Genomic DNA, 24,825 nt, shown 5'->3' with positions numbered 1-24,825 from the left:
TTTTATAGTTATTCTCGAATTATTAATTTCGTGTTGAAAATCCCTTGTTCGGCAGTCTTTGAGCGTCCAGTTTGGTAAGATTTTATTGTAGCAGGAGCGTAAATGAGCGTAAATGAGTTATATTAGTAATAGGTTGCCAATCTATTATTTATTTATTTATTTATTTATTCATGTAGGTTTTTGATTTTTAGACCGTAGCCGTAATGTAATAGTTTCAGTATTGTTTTTCATCGATAGTCACACATTGTAATGCAGAAGTCATTCAGTTTTGACTATCATCATCATCATTGTCATCATCATCATCATCATCATCATTGCTATAAAATAAACTGGATGGCTATTGAAGTGAATAACGTAAAAAAAACGCTCATAATTTGGACACAGCCAAATTTGTGATAGAAATACTTCTCTTTAGTATATACTAACTGCCAACCTTTTTCAAATCTTCAAGGGAAAAGCCCTGGGTTGTATAATAAACCAGTATCAACCAGTATAAGTTGACAGTGCGCTGCGCGCGCTCTAATTGGTTACTCACGTTAGCTCTGTCCTGAATTTCGCGCGCGAGTTTTTCGCTCGTTTGCCAGACAAAGCAATAAGGTACCACGGTACCGAAAAAGATGACAGCTGATACATTTACCCATAATTCGTACGACAACCCTAAAAACGCAGAGAAACGTTCTTAAAACTTCAAACTTAGCATACACAAGGTTGTTAGTACAGGGAAAAATTTCGCAAAAAAAATACGACTTTCTGTGTGCTTATTGGCTGTGTTTGGTTCGCAAGATATTGGTAAACAGGTCTAGGTGAATGATGTTTTGATGTTGAATCCCAGATGCATACTGTTTCTCAACGAACTCCCAGACCCTTTTTCTTTCTTTTTCTTATCCACGAATAACTCATCTCTAGAACTGGAACTGCCTTCGCTCGACTGGACTAACGTTTTTACTCTTGCCGTACATAGCTGGTTCCGATATCGAGTAAGTTGAGTAAGAATATCTCTAGGAGCATTGAGACCATTTCTAAACTCCGTCATTATGTATCCGAGGATATTCTAACTCAGCTGTAGTTCGCATTCATTTACCCTTTTTAACACTGTAATCTATAGTGCCATTATCTGGGGCAATACTTATGAGAACACCTTGCACCCCATAGTTGTATTGCAGAAGAAAGCTGTTACAATTGCATCACTTTTTCTCATTATAATGAACATACGTCTTCAATTTTTAAAGATCTGAGTATTATAAAATTTCTTGTTGTTAAATATTACTTAAATTGTATCTCCATGTTTAAATTTCATTCAAACCTGCTACCTTCTGCTTTTAACGATTTCCTCACCTCAAGGTATGAGTATAAAACAATGCATTCCTTCTGCGAGGACAAATTATTGCAAATTTAATATTCGCTTTAAGGGATTTTTCTGTGGAATAATGTCTCTATAATTTCAAGCTTTCCTTGAAAAAAGGCTATTACTACTTCATGTTAAATCTCTCAACATTTCGTCCTTTTTTCCTCATCGTTTTCAGCTTAAAAAGTCTTTTGTGTGTGTTTTATTTTTATACTTGTGCCTCCCTATTACATAGTTATTGTTAAGCCTCCGTAGTAGTTGTTTTCTTGGTGGCATTATACCTTACATAAGTAGTGTTTATTCATTTATTTCCTCTGTATTCCAGTGTGGTATAAAAAAATAAATTTAAAAAATAAGGTAGACCAGGAGAAGTCCCTTATTTTTCTAAGGGTCTTTTTTGTATTTTGTTAGTTTATATATTTAGGGAGGTTTGGAGGGCTCCACTGAAAACCGCATAGGCGAGTTGGACCCCCTCATTTAATATCATTGTTATTATCATTATTATTATTATTATTATTATTATTATTATTATTACTATTATTATTATTATTATTATTATTATTATTATTATTATTATTTTTCGCTCCGCGCGTCGCGCGTCGCGTCCCAGACCTCGTGGGGGACATTTTTAGGGTTCGCTCGCGTGGTTCGCTTTACTATCCCATAAGAAAAATAAGGGATTGTTCGTAGTTTAATATAAATGCTTTGGAAATACTGGGGAGGGGAAGGGGGAATATCGCAATACCGCACAAATACACGCGCGACACGCGACTTAATTTGCCATGCGCATGTCGAGTTCAAGGTGCTCGCGGGCGATCTCGCGGCCTTTCTCGCGGCCTGACATACACGAGGGAGACTGGATGACATCAATAGTGCATCCAAGCAATTCAACATGTCCGGTTGTGAGCATTATGTGAGGAAATGTTCCTTTTTAACTCCGTGTTGCAACAAGATATATTCATGCCGCTTTTGCCATAATGCTGCTGAGAAAACCCACGAGCTAGACAGGAAAACTGTTCAAGAAATTAAGTGCAATCAGTGCGGAAAACTACAAGATGTCGTGTCCCACTGCATCGAATGTGGGATCAAATTTGGATTTTACTTCTGTTCCATTTGCCGATTATACGATGATCGAGATAAAGGCCAGTTTCACTGCGATCTCTGTGGAGTTTGCCGGCTCGGAGGAAAAGAGAACTATTTCCACTGTATGCGGTGTGATATGTGCTATCCGAAGAATATTAGGGGCTCGCACACGTGTGTCGAAAAAAGCTCCAGATCAAACTGCCCCATTTGTATGGAGGACATGCATTCCTCGCCAATTCCCTGTCAGGTCCTGAGATGTGGTCATTTGTTGCATCAGACGTGTTTCCAAGAATGTTTGAAGTCAAGATTGCAGCATTGTCCATTGTGTTCAACACTGATGGTCTAAAAATATCAAGCAGACCACATTGTTCAATCATCAAGGTCATCTTGGGTCATTTAGTAGGGCTGATTGTTACTGGACAGTCGACTGAGGCAGGTCACCTCTAAAAGGAGACGTCTTTGTGTTCCTTTTGAATCCTGAGACTGCCGATGGAGACAACAGTGACAGATCCAGAACTTTACGTGACGGGATGTTTGTTGGCCAAGAGTGAAGATGTTTCAGCTAGAATATTAAATTAAGAATTTGGCCCTCTGGGCCTTGTTTTCTCTGCATATACGGTTGGCATCCAGGCACCTTCCCTTGATCTGTAATAGGCCTTATCACGGTTTTCGACGCCATTTTGATGGGTAGGCAAACAAGCTTGAAATAACAGTCTTTGTATGGAAATCCAATGTCAAATAATTTTCATAAAACACCGCTTCTGAAAAATTCATGAATTGGAAACTTTTGGTACTAGGAAAAGGATTTTTAAACAAAATTGGAGGGATGTAGCTGTGACAGAAAGCGTCCAGTCGTGTTTTGAAATTTCCATACATTTGTCTGTATAGCGAACCAGCCGTGAACTGCTACTAAAAATAGTTCGCGGGAAAAAATACAGGGAAATGTATGGAAAGTTCAAAACACGACTGGACGCTTTCTGGCTCAGCTAGATCCCTCCAATTTTTTTCTTAAAATCCTTTCCCTAGTTCCAAAAGTTTCCAATTCATGAATTTTTCAGAAGCGATGTTTTATGAAAATAATATTATTTGACATCGGATTCCCATACAAACACTGTTATTTCAGACGTGTTTGCCTACCCGTCAAAATGGCATCGAAAACCGTGATAAGGCCTATTGGACAGGACCAAATTATTTTGAGAAATACCTTGGTGATCAACCCGCTACTTGATTTGAACAATGACTGAGAGGATGTGAGGACCAAGAATTCCTTAAATTTTTAGAGGGAGTGTTTGGGAACTCTTGGGGTTAAGTGAACTATAATGCCTGAGACTTGCAGGAATGGGGAGGGAGGAGGGGGTGGAGTGGTTGCTTGGTCTTAAAAGTGACAAGGAGGTGCCAGGGATCTTTTGTGAGCTTGAAAATCATGATTTTTGTTTTTCCTTGTGTTTTACATATTGTCAATGTTGTATGGGTACTAAGCAAGATTCCTGCAGGTGTTTTGAGGGGCAATGGCTGTTTTTATACTAAAACATTCATATTCCATGTAGGATGAACTGGGCAAACATCTTTACTGTGTAGTTATACCTCTTGCAGTTTGTCTAGTAGAAAGATGGGCACAAAATGAATTATGCCTCTAGAAACTCTATCTTCAATATTGCGTTGTCCAAGCTGCACTAAAGTTCGTAGTCCAGATGCACAACCATATGCACTAAAGATTTCCTAGAAATTGGAATTTTTTGTAATTATTTTGAAAGCTAAAATGTTGAAAACTTTATAAGATTAAGAAACACATTGGGATAGGTAGAACAAAAAGCTACCACTAACTGATGGGAAACAGATTTTTGAAAAATTGTATATTAACAAAGGTCTGAAAAGTGTTTGGGAGTTTTGAGAAATGGGTCCAGGACCCTGGATTAGGGCATCATTGGCTGGAGGCTCATAACAGAAGCCCAGTGTGAAGTGCGAAGTAACCAAATAATTAACAGTAGGCAGCAAAATTTTCTGCCTGTAGCACATTTAGAGGATGTCTGTTTCATCTCCAATGATCTCTGCCAGAGGTTTTGGCAACTTCCCAGGGTTTTCATTAAGAATTGTAGTAGCAGGAGAATAGTGTAAACGTAACAGGAGAAGTATTGTGAAAGAGCGAAGCTCTTTCAGGGAACAGGCTTCCCTTGTATTTAACTTGTTACAGTCATCTCCTGTTAAAAGCAACACCTTTGGCATAAGAAGTGTGTGTCCACAATAACAAGAATCTGTGATTCTTCTGGATTAAACTTTTTATGGGGCTTCAATCCAACTTTGTGTAATAGGCTATTAAGAACACTACATTACACTTATTAAGAATGAGTAACTTGGTCATAGTCTTTTACCTAAATGCAACAGTAGTGCACAGGTTTATGTGTAAATAGTTTAACATTTTATGATTAATTTTTTACCGGGCAAGTATATTTGTCAAAATTTCGGTGTTTTTTTAATTTGTATAATTATCTTCAAATTCAGAAGCAACAGAAGAGAGGGAGTGAAGGATTTTAGTGTTCATATTTTTTACCTTGCACATGTACATGTACATGCTTCAAAATCATGCAAGTTTTAAAATGATGCTCAGGTGCTTGCACTTAATTTATATTAATATGCTGGCAGCATGCAAAGAAGATTTTATTAATAAAAAGAAGACAGGCTGAGTAAGCTGGAAAAAATGAATCATGGTATAAGTCAATAAAAATAATATGAGAAATATAAGGACTTCAACCAAAGAGAATCCCCGGATAATAAAAATCAAACAGTCTTAAAATGAATTAATTACCGAGCTTACTGTGCCTTTCATTAACATGTGGACTCTAAATTTCAAGATTCAACCAACTGTTATGCTTTTCACTGCTGTCAATCACTGCAGTGGACCTCTGAAAATGTTTGGCTCAACAGGGTCAAAAGGTCATGTTTGTGCTCTGTGACTGGCAGATTTCGATCCACTTTGTCGGTTTCTGTATTTTTGCAGTCAGCCGGTTGTTGCCGTAATAATTATTATGATGGACAGCAGTAAAACACACAATTCTTTAGGTGGGGTTGAAGTTCAGAGTCAGTATGTTATTGAAAGCTGCAGTAATTCTGTTTCTGCCATAACAGCAGACATTAAGTCCAGATAGATGTTAAATTTGTATAAAAGTGTAGTCTGCAGTGGTTGATCCAGACCTTCAGCTAAGTAGGGAGCTTGACTAACCTGTGTATCAGGGAAAGCCTGATACTCACTTGACTTATTGTATTGAAACATCTCAGGAACTCTGCCCTACAGGTTTTGGTCTAAAAAATGGGGGCGGGGGCTCACCTTGATCCTCCTCTGGTCTATAATCATCTTTGTGCATTATTTGTCTTTTATTTCACAATTTAATTTTAGGAATAGAAAACATTTTGTGTTTAATTTCTGTAGAGTTATCAAAGCATGAGGAAAAGTTTGCAACAACAACAGACAAAACTCATAAGCTCGATTTCTGATGTTCACTTTGGTTCCCATGGCAGTTTCAAGCCTCCCATATACAGTCATAAAGTATAAAGTAAGCCATTTTTGTTTACAACCCATCAATTTTCCTTTCAACTAAATCAATTTGTCATTGAAAGTTGTTTAGTATTTGCCATTGTTGTGGTAAACAATGCACCTAAATGATTTAGGCTGCAGATGTTGTGTCATCATGGTAACAAAGCTATGGTCTGGCTGTGTTCAATGATCAAATTTGATCCAGGAAGATAATTATTATTATTGAAGAAATTGAGAAAGCACTTTGACACAATTTTTTTTTAGTGGACATACACTGTACCCTAATTTGATGTTGAGATTAATATATGTCATTTGAAAATCAGTTTGCTTTCTTTTAAAAAATTTAATGTTTTCCAAAAGTGATTAAATCACGCTGCTTTAATTTTGACATCATTAAATCATTCACTCTAGACACTCATTCCTCCTTATAACACTGAGGCGATAAAGATCGATGCCCATATCCAACCTGAATACAGACAATGCAGACACTTGACCCATATATTGCTCATCCAGAGGATCTCTGAACATATTTATTTCAACCACACAATTGATCATGAGCAGAGTTTACTTTAGGAGAAATTTATCTTTGGTGACGATATTGTTTACATTTTGCCACGTTAGCATACTTGCATATCAAACAACAGGCTATGAGGCAGACGTAATAAATAAAGGTGCTATTTTGAGAAAAAGAAACCTTAAACAAAAGAGTATGAAATTCTGGGTAATCGGTGTAAATTAATATTAGTGTGGTGATTATTCTGAGAGAGATCAGCTTTCAAGAACTCTGAAATTTGCAAAGAATGTATCGCTGGGTGGCAAGAGTTACCACCCAGCCATTATATCCATTATTTCTTTGTAAAATCTTCATACTTTTAGCACTTCCTTCTCAAAAACTATTACACAATTTATGGAGACCATTTCTCTGTAGTTTATTTTGCTGTTTATGCCAATGTGTGCTATTGAGGCCAAACACGTAAACAAAGATCTGCCGCCACCACTGTGACCTCCATACACTAGTATTTCTTATGGTATAGTTAAGCTGGGAGAATTTGTAAACATGTCATTGACAAGACACTTGTCTTTGTTGATCATTTCAGTTATTCTCATCACCTGTGTCTTTGATCAAGTGTCAGATACTGTAGGGAGAAATTAGGTCACTAGGGGGAGAAGGGATGATGCAGTGGTGAGAGCACTCGCCTCCCACCAATGTGGCCTGGGGTCGATTCCCGGACTCAGCCTCATGTGCTTTGAGTTTGTTGTTGGTTCTCATTCTTGCTCAGAGACGTTTTTCTCCAGGTACTCCAGTTTTGCCCTCTCCTCAAAAACCAACACTTCTAAATTCCAATTCGATTTGGAAAGTGTCCCCTATTAGTGCTCAGTGCTAAATACATTGACACTTAAATAAAGTGATTATTTATTTATTTATTTATTTTTACTATAGCAGCTTATCAGAATCTATGTGTTGTCTAGAGATGAGCTAGACACCAGTAACCCAATTTTTTATATGAATCATAAAGGCAATTGCTAAAAGATATGTTTAGTTATATTTATTTGAACTTTTGGGGATTTTAAGTGATGAATGTTGAACATGAAACATTAATTTTCCATGTTTTCATAGCTAAATGGGTCACATGGTAGCACAAGTGGAAGTTTGGGAGAACAAAATGCTACATGGAAACACAAGCCAAGAAGGTGAGTGCTTCTATCATTGCTTTTTGTCTACCAAAACTTTGTTAGTGGTGAATAAGGGCAGTGGTCAAAACTACTATGCTCGAACAGGACCGACCAGACCCCAAAATAGATGGTGGCCTCGGCCTGCAACCCCCTTCCTCAACCTCAAAAGATGGTGTCTTCATTGCATGGCCACCCCTCTATCCAGCAGTAAAAAATGGCAGTGGGATTCAAACCTCACTTTTCTTGTTTATCTAGCAATGCTGACTCTTGCTAGCTGAATATTTTTGTGTCAACTCAAATTTTAAAGCCAATAAAATTTTGTTGGTAAATGATAGGTGGTGTCTTTGATAAACCCCCTACTCCAGACAAGATGGGTCCTCCTTGAACTAACCTGTTATGACCAGTTCCCTAATCTTTTTACGGTGCTAGAACCTAGAAAGGCATTATTCCATTTCCTTTCTGTGTTGCATTCTGTGCATGCAGGGTTTATATCGGTGATATCTTGTTGCAACTTTCTTGTGGCTTTCAATTTAACTGCATTAGTCAACTCTAAGAAATTTGAGAGGCAAAGGGAGCAACATAATACTATCTCCCCCCCAACAAAAAAAAAAAAAACAATTCTCAGACTATGAGCCCGCACCTCCACTTCCCAAATTTCAGCCCATGGACTGCTAAGGCTACAAATTAGCTTTGCTAACTTCAGCTAGTGCTTAAAGCTCTTTGTATTGTCAAACATAGCCAATCTTCAAACGCAAAGTTCCTTCCAGTAAAAAGCCCCTACCCTGCTAAATAAACCCTTCCCGAAAATGAAGGGCCTCTTAAAAAGGTCTTATGCGAAGCTGTATGGAGAATCTTTGCTGACGTCATTGTTTAACATTTTGCCTCAATGCTATGAATGAAAAATATGCTTTAAAATGAAAAAGCATGCCACAGTTGGTAACCATGGTGAATATCAGTGCTCTGGGAGAAATTTATAGCTTTCAAGAGCTGTGAAATTTACAAAAAATAAATGTCTGGGTGGCAATAGCTGCTGCTCAGCCTGCCAGCCATATTTATCATATCCCCATATATTTGTTGTAAAATCTTGATACTTTTGAATTTAATTTCTGAAAAAAAAAATAATAATAAAATAATAATAATAATAATAATAATAATAATAATAATAATAATAATAATAATAATAATAATTAACATATCAAGTTCAAATGTTCAGCGCGTATGAACTACATATAAGCTTGCCGTGCTAGTTTTGTTGTTTATGGCCAACCATGTAAACAAAACCTCCAATTCAGAAGTTACCTGTAACGATTTGATGAAACACTAATTTTATATTTTTTAAGCTGAATGGAGGACGCGCACACTTTAGTATTTGAGTTCCGGATGACTATCATGGACAGGGCATCTATTGCCGATCTCACCTTTTGTAGGGCCTGTTTACAACGAGCTTGGTAACCTACTTGTAGTGTTTCCTTGGTCCGGGCTTACCCAAAACTTTTACTGGTTGTGCAAACAGGGAAACAGTTGTTGCGGTAGCAAATGTGTCTTAAAAGAATCAGAAAACAATTTTTGTTTCTCGGAAGCAAAAACTGTTTCCGCAACAAATGCTCCGTTTACACACAAACGGAGAAACAATTAGAAAGTTACGGTGGCCCAAAAGTGTCACGGCAATTTCAATTTCATCACGGCAATTTCAACTTTGTCACGGCAGTTTTAATTTCACCACGGCAATTTCAACTTCGTTCACGGCAATTTCAACTTTGTCACGGCAATTTCAATTTCACCACGGCAATTTCAACTTCGTCACGGCAATTTCAATTTTGTCACGGCAATTACGCGGGATGCCCTGAGGGGGCATACCGTGTCTAAAAACGGGTCGATTTCTTTTTACGCGGGATGCCCTGAGGAGGCATGCCGTGTCTAAAAACGGGTCGATTTCTTTTTTTTTTTCTTCTTCGTAGCTACAAATCGGTACATTAATTACGCGGGATGCCCTGAAGGGGCATACCGTGTCTAAAAACGGGTCGATTTCTTTTTTTTTCTTCCTCGTAGTCACAAATCGGTACATTAATTTATTCATTAAACTCTCCCCTCTCCTACACGGGATGTATTGTTCTGATTGTCTTCAACAACAGCAGGCCAATCAAAATCCATTCTTGTCGCTTATATCGCGAGGGAGGGGACCCACTCACCCCTACCTGTGTGACGTCAATGCATCATTTGATATATTTATTAAAGACGGATTAAGTCGCGCCATATTGTTTTAACATGTTCTGGACTCAAGTGTGCCGTTTTCAAACAAAAATTTCACCATTTTGAAGCGGTAAATCGAAAGAATAACTTCTAAGAAGCACCCGACACATAAAACGGTGGAAATTGGTGAGTTCTTAGTGAAGGAATCGTGCTTGGTTTGACAGTCTTAGGCCACGACGCGAGACAGAAAAGAGGTCATTGAGAAGCTTACGTTATCGTAATGGAATTTGACAAATTTCCGCTGATAGTCTGAGTCGCGTAACACACGGAAAACAACGTAACGCGATCGTCGTGACTCAAACTATTCCATTAGCAAGGATAGTTTTATCAATCGGCGAAGCATACAGTTGGAATAAATGAATCAGCCCCAGCATCACGCGTAATGCCAGTATAGCAGGCATCTTGTTTATTCATTAAGCTCACCCCTCTCCTACTCGGGGTGTATTGTTCTGATTGTCTTCAACAGAAGCAGGCCAATCAAAATCCATTCTTGTCGCTTATATCGCGAGGGAGGGGACCCACTCACCCCTACCTGTGTGACGTCAACGCATCATTTGATCTATTTATTAAAAACAGATTAAATTTGGCCCCATATTGTTAACATGTTCTGGACTCAAGTGTGCCGTTTTCAAACGGAAATTTCACCATTTTGAAGCGGCAAATCGAAAGAATAACTTCTAAGAAGCACCCAACATTTAAAACGGTGGAAATTGGTAAATTCCTGGCGAAGGAATCGTGCTTTGTTTGACAGTCTTAGACCACGACGCGAGACTGAAAAGAGGTCATTGAGAAGCTTACGTTATCGCAATGGAATTCCCGCAATTTCCCTTGAAACCCTGAGTAGCGTAACACAAGGGAAACAACGTAACGCGATCGTCGTGACTCAAACTATTCCATTAGCAAGGATAGTTTTATCAATCGGCGAAGCATACAGTTGGAATAAATGAATCAGCCCCAGCATCACGCGTAATGCCAGTATAGCAGGCATCTTGTTTTTTTTCTTCCTCGTAGCTACAAATCGGTACATTAATTTATTCATTAAACTCACCCCTCTCCTACTCGGGGTGTATTGTTCTGATTGTCTTCAACAGAAGCAGGCCAATCAAAATCCATTCTTGTCGCTTATATCGCGAGGGAGGGGACCCACTCACCCCTACCTGTGTGACGTCAACGCATCATTTGATCTATTTATTAAAAACAGATTAAATTTGGCCCCATATTGTTAACATGTTCTGGACTCAAGTGTGCCGTTTTCAAACGGAAATTTCACCATTTTGAAGCGGCAAATCGAAAGAATAACTTCTAAGAAGCACCCAACATTTAAAACGGTGGAAATTGGTAAATTCCTGGCGAAGGAATCGTGCTTTGTTTGACAGTCTTAGACCACGACGCGAGACTGAAAAGAGGTCATTGAGAAGCTTACGTTATCGCAATGGAATTCCCGCAATTTCCCTTGAAACCCTGAGTAGCGTAACGCAAGGGAAACAACGTAACGCGATCGTCGTGACTCAAACTATTCCATTAGCAAGGATAGTTTTATCAATCGGCGAAGCATACAGTTGGAATAAATGAATCAGCCCCAGCATCACGCGTAATGCCAGTATAGCAGGCATCTTGTTTCAACTTCGTTCACGGCAATTTCAATTTCAATTTCACCACAGGGAGTCCACAAAAGTCGTGAAAAAGAAATAAATTGATAAATTATTGACTTACGTTGTTCGTTTCTTATGGTTTTCTATAGTGCTCATTTGCATAAAATTTACGTGACAGCACTAATGTCGTGTACTGAGTTGTGCGCGAGCTGATCTGCATCTGCTGACTTTACTATATAAATATTGACAAGGGAGGCAACTTTTTCGCGAAGCAATTTGAACCCACTCAGCAAAATAGCTTTGAACGTTCGACTTGTTCGCCTCTTTGCAACTAAATTCGTATTAAATGAAAGCTGGATAATTTTGGAACACACTTACCTGTTAGAATCCCAAGAAAAAACAATTTTGAGCCAGCATTTGAGCTCCCTTTTCGTAGTTTTGCTCGGTGAAGTTTTTCGCAACAGCTGCGGCCAGTTACCTTGGCGCAGACGTCACAGATTTACGCGCCATCTCGAGCGAAATGTCGCCTCTCCCTACCTCGCAAAGATGTTTTTGCGCGACAGCCATGGACAGTCACCGCTCCCTGTTTAGGGCCTCTTCATATGATCCCGGTTGACCGGGCTAGCCCGCTTACCGAGATCTCGCCTCACTCCTATTTCTTTTGTAAAAAATTCGATGTGTTCATATGAGAAGGCGGGCCAGCCCGGTTACCGAGATCTCGGTTTCAGCGACCGAGATCTCGGGAGCCCGGGACGAAAATTTTCTCATATGAACACGGTATCCCGGTTACCGGGATGAAGTCTATAACCAAACATTCGCGTCTTAGAACGGATATATTTGATTATTACGGCTCATTTCTGAGATGTTCTAGTTCAAAATAATTCCTTTTCGTAGTAGAGATAAAGATATAATACTTTTGAGGTTTGTAGAACCGATAAAAATGAAAAATTCTTGCCGGGCTTGTCACGCTCGATTGACCGCGTCACCACTTTTCATCTCGGTAACCGGGATGAAATTTCCCATATGAACGGACTGCAAAATTCATCCCGCTTACCGAGCCATCCCGGTAACCGGGATCATATGAAGAGGCCCTTAGTCACAAATTGAGCGGGGCCGGAAATAAATTTCAGCCGACTTGTCGCTCAAATCTAAATTTTGTAAATAAAACCAAAGTAGAATTTCAGTTCGCGCAATCTGTGACGTCTGCGCCAAGGTAACTGGCCGCAGCTGTTGCGAAAAACTTCACCGAGCAAAACTACGAAAAGGGAGCTCAAATGCTGGCTCAAAATTGTTTTTTCTTGGGATTCTAACAGGTAAGTGTGTTCCAAAATTATCCAGCTTTCATTTAATACGAATTTGGTTGCAAAGAGGCGAACAAGTCGAACGTTCAAAGCTATTTTGCTGAGTGTGTTCAAATTACTTCGCGAAAAAGTTGCCTCCCTCGTCAATATTTATATAGTAAAGTCAGCAGCGGCAGATCAGCTCGCGCACAACTCAGTACACGACATTAGTGCTGTCGCGTAAATTTTATGCAAATGAGCACTATAGAAAACCATAAGAAACGAACAACGTAAGTCAATAATTTATCAATTTATTTCTTTTTCACAACTTTTGTGGACTCCCTGTGGTGAAATTGAAATTGAAATTGAAATTGCCGTGAACGAAGTTGAAAATTGCCGTGACAAAATTGAAATTGCCGTGGTGAAATTGAAATTGCCGTGACGAAGTTGAAATTGTCGTGAACGAAGTTGAAGTTGCCGTGGTGAAATTGAAACTGCCGTGACAAAGTTGAAATTGCCGTGAGCGAAGTTGAAATTGCCGTGGTGAAATTGAAATTGCCGTGATGAAATTGAAATTGCCGTGACACTTTTGGGCCACCGTAGAAAGTAGTGTTTTGCAATAATTTTGTTTCCTCGTTTTAGATTCGTTTCACATCACAACCAAATTGTTCAGATAGGATTACACAAACAGAAGATACAACTCAAAAGTCACCCTTTCAGTCAAGAAAATTATTTTAGCGCCAAAGCTGACTTTTGTTGCAAACATTCAAATTTTCAACTTTTCGGTTCAATTTCCAAATCAACGTGCTTGTGTATGTGCATGGTCTATCTGATTTAGATAAGAGCCGTCATTGGTCTGGGGGGGTGGGGTGAGATCATGTATGGACTGAGGCGGCAGCCAGAGGTGCCTTCTATAGGCCGGCGTCCGATCTCACCCTCTGATTCCTCCGCAATTCAGCTACTAGCTGCAAGAGAGGAAAATTTGCTCCCATATTAGTATTTTAGGCAGACGTTTTTTAAAACAAGTTTCGAAGGTTTTTGGCGACCAAATTAGGAAAGAGCCGAAATACACTGTTAATCCGAAGAATTTTTTTTCTGTAGAATTAAATTTAATTTCGATTTACTAAAATCTCATATGTCTTAAAATACCCGCCTTTGAAGTGGCTAAAAGTAAATTTTGACTTAACTGAGGAACGAGTTAAACGCTGTCTCGAGTAGGGCCTAAGGGGAGTTATCACTGCCCGAAAAGATTGTCCCGCCTGCTAACTCTAGCACGTAGCTGGGGTAATCCTAGCTTCTTTGCAAACACGACAACGAAAAAGAAGGAGAAAAAAACGTAAAACCACTCAGGTAGCCCTAATTCCATACTGGCAAACAGACAAATGCGTTTTAAAAGTTTGCGTTTCTTCGAAAACGGAAGAAACTTCTTCGTCCACTTGACTGTCTTCAGGTCATTTTTCCTGTTTCACTGATGAAAAAGACACAAATATGAAAACGAAACAAACGGTACAACAACTACATGGCTTTCCTCCCTGGGCTTATTTCCCGAACAGCAGCTGGTAATCGAGCCTACATGTACGCAAGCATCAAAACCATTAGCCTCCCACTCAGCCGTTTTTAGGGGACTCGTATTACCTCCGCTGTTTGTGGGGAGGAGGTAATACGAGTCCCCTATTAAAACACGACTGAGTGGGAGGCTACAATACCATACGAACGATACTAATTGTAGTCTCAAGGCAAGCCAACCTCATTCCCGTTGGGGGAGTGCAACTCCGTACATCACATGACCAATTGTTTCAAGCTGGGAGTTGTCGTTTTCGCTGTCCAGGTGGAGGTGGCTTGAAGACTTTCCTTTTTTAAGCTGTCAACACGGATGGGTTTTCAAATGTTTGCGTTTTCGAAAGATGCCACTTTGCAGATCGTTTTGTGAAAATATAAAAATCGAAGATGAGAGGCATCAAAGTTTCATCCTACAGGGCCCAGGTTCTCGAAGCATGGTTAGCACTAACCCGGGTTAAATACCATAAAAACCTATAGGTTTTAATACCTCTTAACCAATGGTTAGCGCTAACCATGCTTCGAGCAACTCAGCCCAGAGCGTTAGCTCTAGTATGGAGATGGAGAGTGCAGTCTCCCATTTTCTTACCAGGGCTAACGCTCAGTAGGATTTTCATGGGTTTATTCTGATCCATAGTTTGTGTCCATAGTGCTAGGGACACAACATTCAGTACTTTGTGTACTTTGTCACTAGTCAACGCAACTTCGGGGTGATTCAGGTGAACGTTCCAGAACAACACTTTCAAACTTGGAGGCATAATTTTCAAACATTATTCGGTTCCAACTTAAAAAATTGATCGTCTAACCGGGCCAAAACGACTGATATCAATATTACACAAGCTGAGTGTTGCTAATAATCAGTGGTCAGTTTTAAATTTAAAACTAAGCATGTAGACCTCTACCAATTAATTGTTATGGTAATTTTTCAAACCACAACGTGTCAGATCAGTTGTGTCGGATGGCAACTGGGGACATTAGAGCACCTAGATGTATACCTGTTAATTTAACAGATAATAACTAGAGACAAACGCTAATTTACTTTGAATGAGCCACCTGTTTATTAAAACAATAATTATCGTTTGTTTTGGTGCCGATATCTGTTAAGGAGGTCCTAACCGTTTCAGAAATTCGGTCTAAACTATGATGAAAACCTTCAGCTTTTTTTTTTTTTTAGCAAAATGCCACCTCAAATATTCGTAACACAGTAATTCTTTTTCTTCCTCGGAGAGGCAGGTGCGGAATAAGGTCGGCTAGCATGTTCGGAAGGCCAGAATCAGGGAAATTAGATCCCACTTCCTAAGATTTTCGGAGATTTATATTTTTTCAGCTAAAGAATCTGAACTGATCAGATCGATATACAGTATTGGCTTACAAAAATATGCCTTTTAAGGCCACAAAATGGATTATTATTTTATTTTGTTTAAATGTTCCCGTTGGGTGACCCAAAACCGAGTCTAAATTTATACATATTATCTTATAGCCGACGAGGCGTGTAGCACTGTGCACTAATCGTCCTATCGTATTATATTCAAAGACAAGATGAATAAACAATAACCTGGCTTTGCGTCAAAATACGAACGAATGTTCAGTGTTCGTCAGTGGGCAGCATCTGTTGCAAACAACTCAGCAAGAATGAACGGAACTGTCCTTAGGGTATCCTTTTAAGACTTGTATGTTAAATTTTCTTATAGCTCTCACAAGATTCGAGGCCTATTTTGTATTGTAGTGTCTCCCGAAACATGTTTAAATAATATTTTGCGGTTTTTTCGCTGCATTATATTTCACTGAGGCAATCAAACGTATCCTAAGATTTGTTTCTGTGTGTTTACTTTGGTCAGCGACAGTCATACAGACGATGTCCCACCAAAGTTTTAATAAAAGGCGTCATCTCCGCTTGACTAACTTGTTCAACATCGTTAACTTGTCATCACCAAGACTTACTGTCTAACTTCCGTTGTCAAGCGGCGTAAGTTAGCAACTAAAAGGCTAAGGCACTTAATTATATCCGTAACCACGGGCTCAAAATTAGTTGATTTCCTTCTTTTTTACCAAGGACTTCCGACTTCTTACCGTTGCCAGGGAGAAAGTTTTTATATATGTTTCCTATATTCTCCCGTTCAAGCGAAAAACTCTTAACACGCCCCACAGTAAGCCGTTTTTCAAACCAGTGAGGTTTGTTCGTCTCAAAGAAAATTTAAATATCTCGGCACTAGAAATGCTGACACGTAATAGAGTCTTTCCAATGGAGGAAGAGGAGACGGATGGTGATGGCAGATTGCAACGAGCAAAAGTGGCAGATGGTGCACCTCCGCAGTTCTTGGACTATGAGTTTCGTCAACCCATTGGTCCAAAGTCTTCAGTCAGTGGAGACCAAAATGCTTTACCAATCGTACCACAAAGTGAATATGATAGCCGAGTGATGCTGCCTCCAGCACCAAGCGGATCGATGAAAAGGCGAAACAGTAATCTGGCGAACTGTGAGAAAGTCTTGCAAGAGATGAATGCGTCCTCGAACAATGCACGTTCAAGAAAAAGAAAGGAAAATGCAGGAACATACGCCACGATCTTGGAAGTTGCTGACGAATTGCACGAGGAGAACGATGGTGAAAATGGAAAAAAGGCACAAGGTGATCAAGGAGAAAAGAGACGTGCTCACCAAACTGTTGAAACCGAGTTTGAAGGAGACAAGAAGCCGATAGATCGAAACCAAGCCTTGCTGCATTATTTCATCAATCTGTCGGGCGCTGATGGTGTGGAGGATTCATTGGACCTGGAGCAAATTAGGTCGTTGTTACGAGCAGGGGCTTCAGTGAACACCTGTGATCGATTCGATCAAACGTTACTTCATGAAGTGTCCAGAACATGGGGAGTAGATGTTGCACAGTTCTTCATTGAACAAGGTAGGAAAATAAAGCTCCCATTCCTACAGCTGGTCAAAATCTCTTTAAGTGTACGGTGTTACAAATACAGCTCGTATCAAACTAAAGGATTGGGTCATCGCAGTATTTTTGTCGATAGTCGATATTCTTCCATAGCTCTGTTTTTAATGATTCTTGTATTTTAATCTGAAGTGTATGCTAAGTACATACGTTTCGAGAAATACCTAAATACAAGACACAAAACTTGCTCTCTGCAAAAAATAGCGCTAGATGAGAGCTATATTATAGTTAAGTTATTGTTAAGATAAGCTTGGCCGTGATCATATCCCAAGAGCAAAACATCGCTGTAACCATAGTAAGTCTGGTTATATGCACTTCCAAGTTTTTTCCTTTTGGTGATCTTTGTCTACATATCACAATCGTTTCCAAAACCACAAAAAGATGGTAGCCCAGCAACGAAAATCAGGAGAGGTTTAAAACCATTAGATATCATTTAAAAATAATCATTTCTCGACTTTCGATAGCAAAACGTTATCAAACAACAGGAACTGGCAAAAAGGAAGAAAATCGTTCACCAAGGTGTATTGTTTTGAAATTCTGAGAGATTCATTGCTGTGATGATATTTCGGCCTCTTGTTGTTAAGGTGCAGGCAAACTGTTCAACAAACTAAATCCTGTGAACCAAAATAAGACCCCTATAGCGTGCATTGAGGTAAACATGGCTAAGAACATTCGTAGTTGTGATGATATTTTTGATAATTCTTGATGTATAGGTGCAGGAATTAACAAAGCTGATGATTATGGTCGAACACCGCTACACGTGGCTGCCTCAGCAGATTATCCAGAGATGGTCACGTTTAGACGTTTAGATATGGTCAGGTATTTAGATATAATGCTGACAACAAGGCACCCGATAGTTTTTCCAAGATGCAAGAATTTCATTTACGATAAAGGATAAGGAAACCTTGGAAAAAGAAAGAACGAAATTTGGGGTTATACTGATTGTCGACAGGATATAGGATTCGACTAATTTTAAGGGCGGACTCTTAACAATTAAGATTCGAGATTCAAACTTTGTTGCGCAAGTTTTATTTTCATCGGGCTATTCTCACTCTTGTATGAATTAATGTTCGCAACTTCACTCTACACTAACAAGCACTCGGTTTTGCGCGCTCCCTTAATGTACATGTAGTCTGAATCTCGTTTTATTTAATGCAAGAAAAAAGATAACATGTAAATTGAGGGTCAGGGTTTGGTGACGAAACGATCAAACAAGACATCGGGATCACGGTACCCTTTACAATAGCCTCCCACGCAGACGTTCTAAGGGGTTCGTCACGCGTTCCTGCCCCACGAACGCAGGAACGCGTGACGAACCCCTAAGAACGTCTGCGAGGGAGGCTACCTTTACAAGAGCACTACACTGAAATAACGTAATGAAGAAATTTACGCTAAAAACCTACCGTGATTTCGCTTTTCCCTGTTTTGCCATTGCCTTATTCCACGACGGTTTAAGAGGATAAGCGCCAAAAATCTTAAGGAAAAGGATCTTGATTCTTACAGGCACGGAGGCCTATTGTATCCCTCTACAAACAAAATAATGTTGCTGGTTCACCGCAGAAGTTGCGGGGTAAAAATACTGAGAATAAAAAGATACAAATGTCTGAAACTCTATACAACTCATCCGAAAACCTAAAATAACCCATTGAGGCTGAACTTACAAAGCGAACTCACTAAATTCCTGAAAATTTCGTTGGAGTCCAACCTTTTTCTCTGTCTTTGTATCTGGTGTTCTCGAAGGCCTTGTCATGGCCGATAATTGCATTCCAAAGAATTGCTTCTCAATAAGCTATTGCACTCATCGTGGTATGGGTTGAAACCACGGCAACGAGGCACCCTCAGCAAATCAGTTCACGTTATCACAAAGAACGTCGAGGTTGAGATTGGCCAAAAGTTTGAGAACCTGTCGAGAACATACCCAGCTTAAGATTAAGCAAGAACGTCTTTATTTTGTTCGTGAAAGTTCAGTGTAAGGCAGCGTTTACACGAACGCGGTTTCATTTATCGATGCGGTTACACCTTCCGTTTACATGATGCTGGTCGAGACCGTTGCCGAAACCGGGTCGATTTGAAAACGCTGGCAAAAGTGGAGCGTTTTCAAAACGATACGGTTTCATCTGTCGTGTAAACGGGAAAACCACATCGATTTGAACGCGGTTACTATTTTGACGCGAGATTTCACTTGGGCGCGAAGATTCAAAATGGTGAACCTCGCACGGAGTGCAGCGCTGGCTTACACGATCACCACTTTAATTTCAGTCCATGTGAATTGTGCGCTATTTTTCGCCATGTTGACAAAAATGGCGACGTGATAATCGCACCCAGATCCTCTTCCTCGATAATGAGTGCCTGGGAACGGCATAACGTAAGCACTTTAAAACGGTGAGATTGGCGCCGTGTAAACGCTTTGAAATCGTATCGTTTTCGATGCGGTTTCAAGGGCATGAAACCATGACGATTTGAAACCGCGTTCGTGTAAACGCTGCCTAAGTAAATTTTAGAATACTACAGTTCCCCTCAAATATTTATATGTCACGTCGATATAAGCTTTTTAACGTTTTCATGCTCACACTGGTAACATAATTGAGCTTTAGCCAAAGTAAAAACGTCCTCTTAAATTCGTTTGCAGATTGCAGCGGAAACCAACAGCCCCGAATGTGCCAGAGTGTTGATGGAAGCGAGTGCATCTGCCGGGACGCGGGATGATAGCGGGATGTCAGCATTGACGTTAATGGTCACAAAAATGCCCAGTGTGGTGAGTAACAAGGTTTCTTTTCGTATGGATAAGATCAGTTTACTTAATGAGGTTTTCGCTACAAAGCAATCATTAAGAACGAATAGCTAGCCTTTGACAACGCGGCACCGGTACCGGCGAAATCCAACTGATTAGGACTTATGCTGAGCCCTTCTTAACTTTTCGATTTCTTGACTCACTTCACCCCACTTAGGGTGTTTTAAATGACTCCGAATCTTTCAATAAATTGTTTAAGTGTAACCATACAAATCAATACGCCTTTTGGAAGGCACTGGTTAATTTTACATCCCTTTCTTGACTTAATAGGCACTTTGAGCGCTGGATCAGTTCCATATTACGGACAAATCTCACCGCAAGCAGCGATATTATCTCAACTTCCTGGAACATTGCGATTCACCAGACAGAAAAGATCACTTGTTCCGCATATCACCTTTGCAAGCAGTCGTAGAAATGAACTGCTTCGAGTTGGTCATGCATCCTTTGTTTCAACGATTGATTGAAGTGAAATGGCAATTTTTTGGCATGAGGGCATGGTTAGGAATCTTCCTTAACGTCTTGCTTACTGTTGCCTACACTGTTCTCGGAATGACTCATCCGACAAACGTGGACAATTACTACTTTCCTTTCAGCAAGAACGGCTGGCGAATACCTCTAGAGATACTCGTTATGATCTTAACGTTCAACGAAATCAGAAAAGAGGTGAAAGAGTTTTACCAGTCGAGGCGGGAAAACAACAAACTTATCGCCTGGAGAGAAAACGAGATCAAGCGGGATTTGCAGTTCTGTCATCCACGATGGACTCAAGAGGAAACATTTATCAAGCAGCATGTTCAACACATTCAGGAACGCGAAAGGTCTTATTTTCAAGACAGATGGAATTATATTGACTGGGTGACCTATGCGATGCTCATAATCGTCATCATACTTCATGTCATCAATGTCGCAGTTCAAAGCAATAAATACAGTGACGTTTTTATTAGGATCTTCGCATGCACCGTCATTATAGTCTGGCTCAGACTGCTTAAGTTTGCCCGACCCTTCCCTACTCAAGGTCCATTTGTGGTTATCTTGGGTAACATTGTAGAGGACACCTTCAGATGGGGTTTTGTCCTTGGCATGTTTTACATCCCTTACGCTGTTGCTTTTTGGATGTTGTTTGGTGGTCGTTCCAAACATCCTGTCACGGGGTACGACACCGTGTCCCACCTGACATATACCATTCTTCAATATCCTCTAGTAGGCAACTACCGTTTCGATGACCTGGAGGAAGTCGACCCAGTCATGACGCGTGTGCTTTGTGGAACATTTCTAGCAATTTCTGCTGTTGCATTGATGAATATGTACATTGGGCTGCTGTCCAATACGTTCCAACGTGTTTATGACAATGCCCGCGCCACGGCGACTACGCAACGCGCGCGTCTTCTTCAAGATCTGGAATCGGACGCGTCCAAAAAGACAGTTAGACGCTACAGAGAACATCTTCGCACCATTTGCTGCCCAGAAGAGAGCGACTATCTCGTGATCATATCTGATGAAGAAGACCAGAAGAGGAAAGAAACAGAAAAGATTGCCTTGGTCCATACCATTGTAAATAATCGACTCGGAGGAAAGTAGTTTGGAAAAGTCGAGAAAAGCGAGTTCGATATTGTGCTGGAAGACATCAATCTCCTGAAACAGTGTCAGAGTGAGATGCAAAAGTCGCTAGATCGGCAATTTCTCCGGCTGACGAAGCATGGGAAAACACAGATGTCCGCAATAACCCGTGTTAATGAAGAAGTGGCCAGGTTTAAGACTTACATGGAGGAGAGGTTTGGAAGTATTGAGAGTAGCGTCGAATCGAAACTCAAAACTCTCAAGGCCAAGGCCAAATTACAAGCCAGCGCACTCGAAAGCCACATCAGCACAAGGTTTAACCAGCTAGAGAGCGAATTCAAAGACGTCAGCTTGCACTATGATGAATATGAACAGGAAATGACGGCTAGAGTAGAAGATCTGGAGGCTTGCTTACCGACTGATGGTCAGGCTGGAAAAAAACCTTAACGAAGAGAAAAGACAGAGAAGACTGTTTCCGCTACCAAAACAGCAAAAACCAGCACTGTGGGTGGTTTTCAAATTGTTGAGGCGGACAGATCACTAGTGAAGGATATTGATTTTAACAGCAAATTCTAAGGAACTAAGTACCGCCAATAACTTCTGTGGTAGCTTGCGTTGAAATCGTGTAATCTCCCTCGGTAACGATTCGTCCAAGGAATGAATGCGAACAAACTCACTAAAAGCTCTGGTTTTTGTTTTTCAAGGCTCAATTCTGAAACTTTTATTATGTTATACTTTTTATACTGGCACACTTTGTTCTGAAATGATTTGTAAATAATTTTATAATGTAAATAATTTGACAGGCATCTGGTTTCCAACCGACGAGGTCGCAGACGAAACTAGTTTTGTAGTCGCATATGAAAATCATTGTGTTGAGAGTAAATGCAAGTCAGGTGTTGCCTGAGCAAGATGATGTTTACAACAACAACAATAACAACAACAATTTATTATAAGAGATGACTTATTACAATATTAGATACCCACAATTAGCAAGGGCTATTCGAGGTGGGTAGCGTTGATAATTGTTTACACGCTCAAAAGGAACAGAAAATTAACAGCACAAAATAGAAATGATTCATTAAACTAAGAGAAAAAGAATTAAATAAGAAAATACGTTCTCCGCTTCGACAAGCAAAATTTCACAGAGATTTGGTATTCTCTTGTGAAGGCAAACCTTATGACATATGTAAAGTAAATCTAACGCTTAATCCTGGATCAAATAATCCCACAGTGTGACCTTTCAAATGAAAGGTTGAAGTAGCACCTTTTACTCGAAGTGCTGATGTTTAGTTTGTTCTTGCCTGTTTTGTTTTTGCAAATGAGGGATATTTTTTAGTTTCCAATTTACGCTCTATTCTGAGAATGAAACGGTTATAAAATAACTGTGAGCGTGAAACTTAATGAAGACGATAGATATGGTCGTTCGTTGGAAATATCTTACGCCAACTGCTACAAGTAAATTCACAGTGGTATGTTCCGTTTCCAGAACCTCTATAAATTCATGGTTCAATTCTTACTGACACCATCCTCCGGAGAATTCCCGGGCCATTTGTGGGCCTTCTTTCTTGAATTTATTCGCTCCATTTCGGAACCGTTTAACTTTGAAATTAATATTCTTGTAAAACGAAGCAATTTATTTTTAGTTGACGTCACTAGGACCAGGAATTGTGGGGAGCAGAGCGTCAAGTAAAATCAAAATCCCCCCGCCCAGGGGAGAAGGAGGGGAGAGGTGGGGGGGGGGGGGGGTGAGGTGTGGTGGGGGACGCTACTAACAGCAGGAATTGAAACATGCATAAGTGAAATTTTCACTCCTTAACCCTTATATCAATATCGTTTTATAACATGAACAAAATACACAATGTTATATATGGATTCTCAGGGCAAACTGAACTTCACAAATCGTGTTGTGAAGTACAAATTATCGTGTATTAACGTCGTTAACACAGTTTCCAAAATGTACTTGTCAAACACCAATATGTCAGGGTTTATTAAACACGCTATACATATGATATTGGCGATGTTACAGTATCAAAACCAACAATTTTACAAATCGAGTGAACCAGTAACATTGTTAGTTTTTGTCATAAGTAGACTTTTTTCAATTGTAAGCGCATTGAGGCTCGGCAAAATGTGTATCGTAGAACTGTAAAGTTAAATTAAATTAAATTAAATTAAAGGAAGAATCTCCACTAACGGTGGACTAATTTAGTACCTGTGTACATGTTTACACGAGCCAGAAAAGGAAGAAATCGGAAAAAGGTCATCGATAGTGTTCTATAAATGTCAATTGACGTCATAAACTCGAAAATCGGAAGTGCGTCTAACGCAGAAATTTAATTCGTTGTCTCAAGTTTTTTCTTCCTTGCTTTCTCTCTCTCGATAGACCACATAAAGCATATCCGGTCTTTAAACCAACAATCCTTCTTTTTGATTGGCTAGCAACGCCGTAGGAGAATTTGACAACTCGCAGTGACTATGTTGTGGTTCAATTTTATCCTTGGTTTAAATTTTATTTTCCATTGTTTCAAACTCATTATCATACATTACCATGCCCAAGAACAATAGAAAGATAAAATTCAAACCAAGGATAAAATTGAACCACTAAAACAACACTGTTTATCATTCAATTTTCGAGAGCTCTAATCTAGTATTGTCATGATAACAGACTTTCATCTAAAGTTTGAGACACTTAATAAGCGCTATAACGTTCCTCTTCCCTGTTATTGTTTTATCTCCCATCGCAATATTGGCCTTCCTAGCTACTGTCGTAAAGATAAACAAAGTTATCGAATATAGCCTGATTCAAATGAATAATGAAAGCTTTAACGTAGATATAATATCAGCCTCTTCATTCTAAATATTATTATTTGCCTGTTAAAGGATGAAGTTATCCCATGATGAATTTATGGTGAAGGTACACCATTTATGTGTGTTTCCACTAAGTTGACTATTCATCATAACACTTTTCTCAATTTATATCGTATTTTTGCGTGAGCTGTTATATTGAACTTTTATGGCGGTGACGTCATGCTGGTATTCAATTGCTGTTGCGGTAAAATGACGACGACTTTTCTTTGTTCGGAAATTGATTTGACCTATGGTAACATAAGTGTTGTTTATCTGACTTAGCAAGAAAAGATTTATGCATGTTCCGCTCTGTAGCGATTTTAACTGCAAATGAAGAGGAACAGAAGTCTTTCTATCGGTCTTCCCTCAGGCGAACACTGA

At 39.6% G+C, this 24,825-nt stretch overlaps 1 protein-coding gene and 2 pseudogenes across 2 annotated transcripts in view; all 3 read left to right on the top strand.

The window, feature by feature from the left end:
- Positions 1 to 2,202: 2,202 nt before the first annotated feature.
- On the top strand, positions 2,203 to 5,128 carry LOC146470516 (RING finger and CHY zinc finger domain-containing protein 1 pseudogene; annotated as a pseudogene).
- A 10,987-nt stretch (positions 5,129 to 16,115) lies between these two features.
- On the top strand, positions 16,116 to 23,145 carry LOC146470515 (transient receptor potential cation channel subfamily A member 1 homolog; annotated as a pseudogene). The gene is made up of 4 exons (XR_014867006.1): positions 16,116 to 17,210; positions 17,963 to 18,063; positions 19,879 to 20,004; positions 20,311 to 23,145. The product of XR_014867006.1 is annotated as a transient receptor potential cation channel subfamily A member 1 homolog (transcript).
- Positions 23,146 to 24,209: 1,064 nt separating this feature from the next.
- The window catches only part of LOC146470514 (uncharacterized), an 8,958-nt gene continuing 8,342 nt past the window's right edge, over positions 24,210 to 24,825 (top strand). Inside the window, exon 1 of the mRNA XM_085122559.1 lies at positions 24,210 to 24,825. This exon is cut by the window's right edge and continues 778 nt beyond it. The gene's annotated coding sequence lies outside the window, so the exon portion shown is untranslated.

Source organism: Pavona decussata, unplaced genomic scaffold, assembly GCF_977016875.1.
Source record: "Pavona decussata unplaced genomic scaffold, jaPavDecu1.1 SCAFFOLD_114, whole genome shotgun sequence".
In the NCBI taxonomy this organism is placed as follows: Eukaryota; Metazoa; Cnidaria; class Anthozoa; order Scleractinia; family Agariciidae; genus Pavona; species Pavona decussata.
Note: the sequence above shows the minus strand (reverse complement) of the source record. Positions and strands in the feature narration are given on the sequence as shown.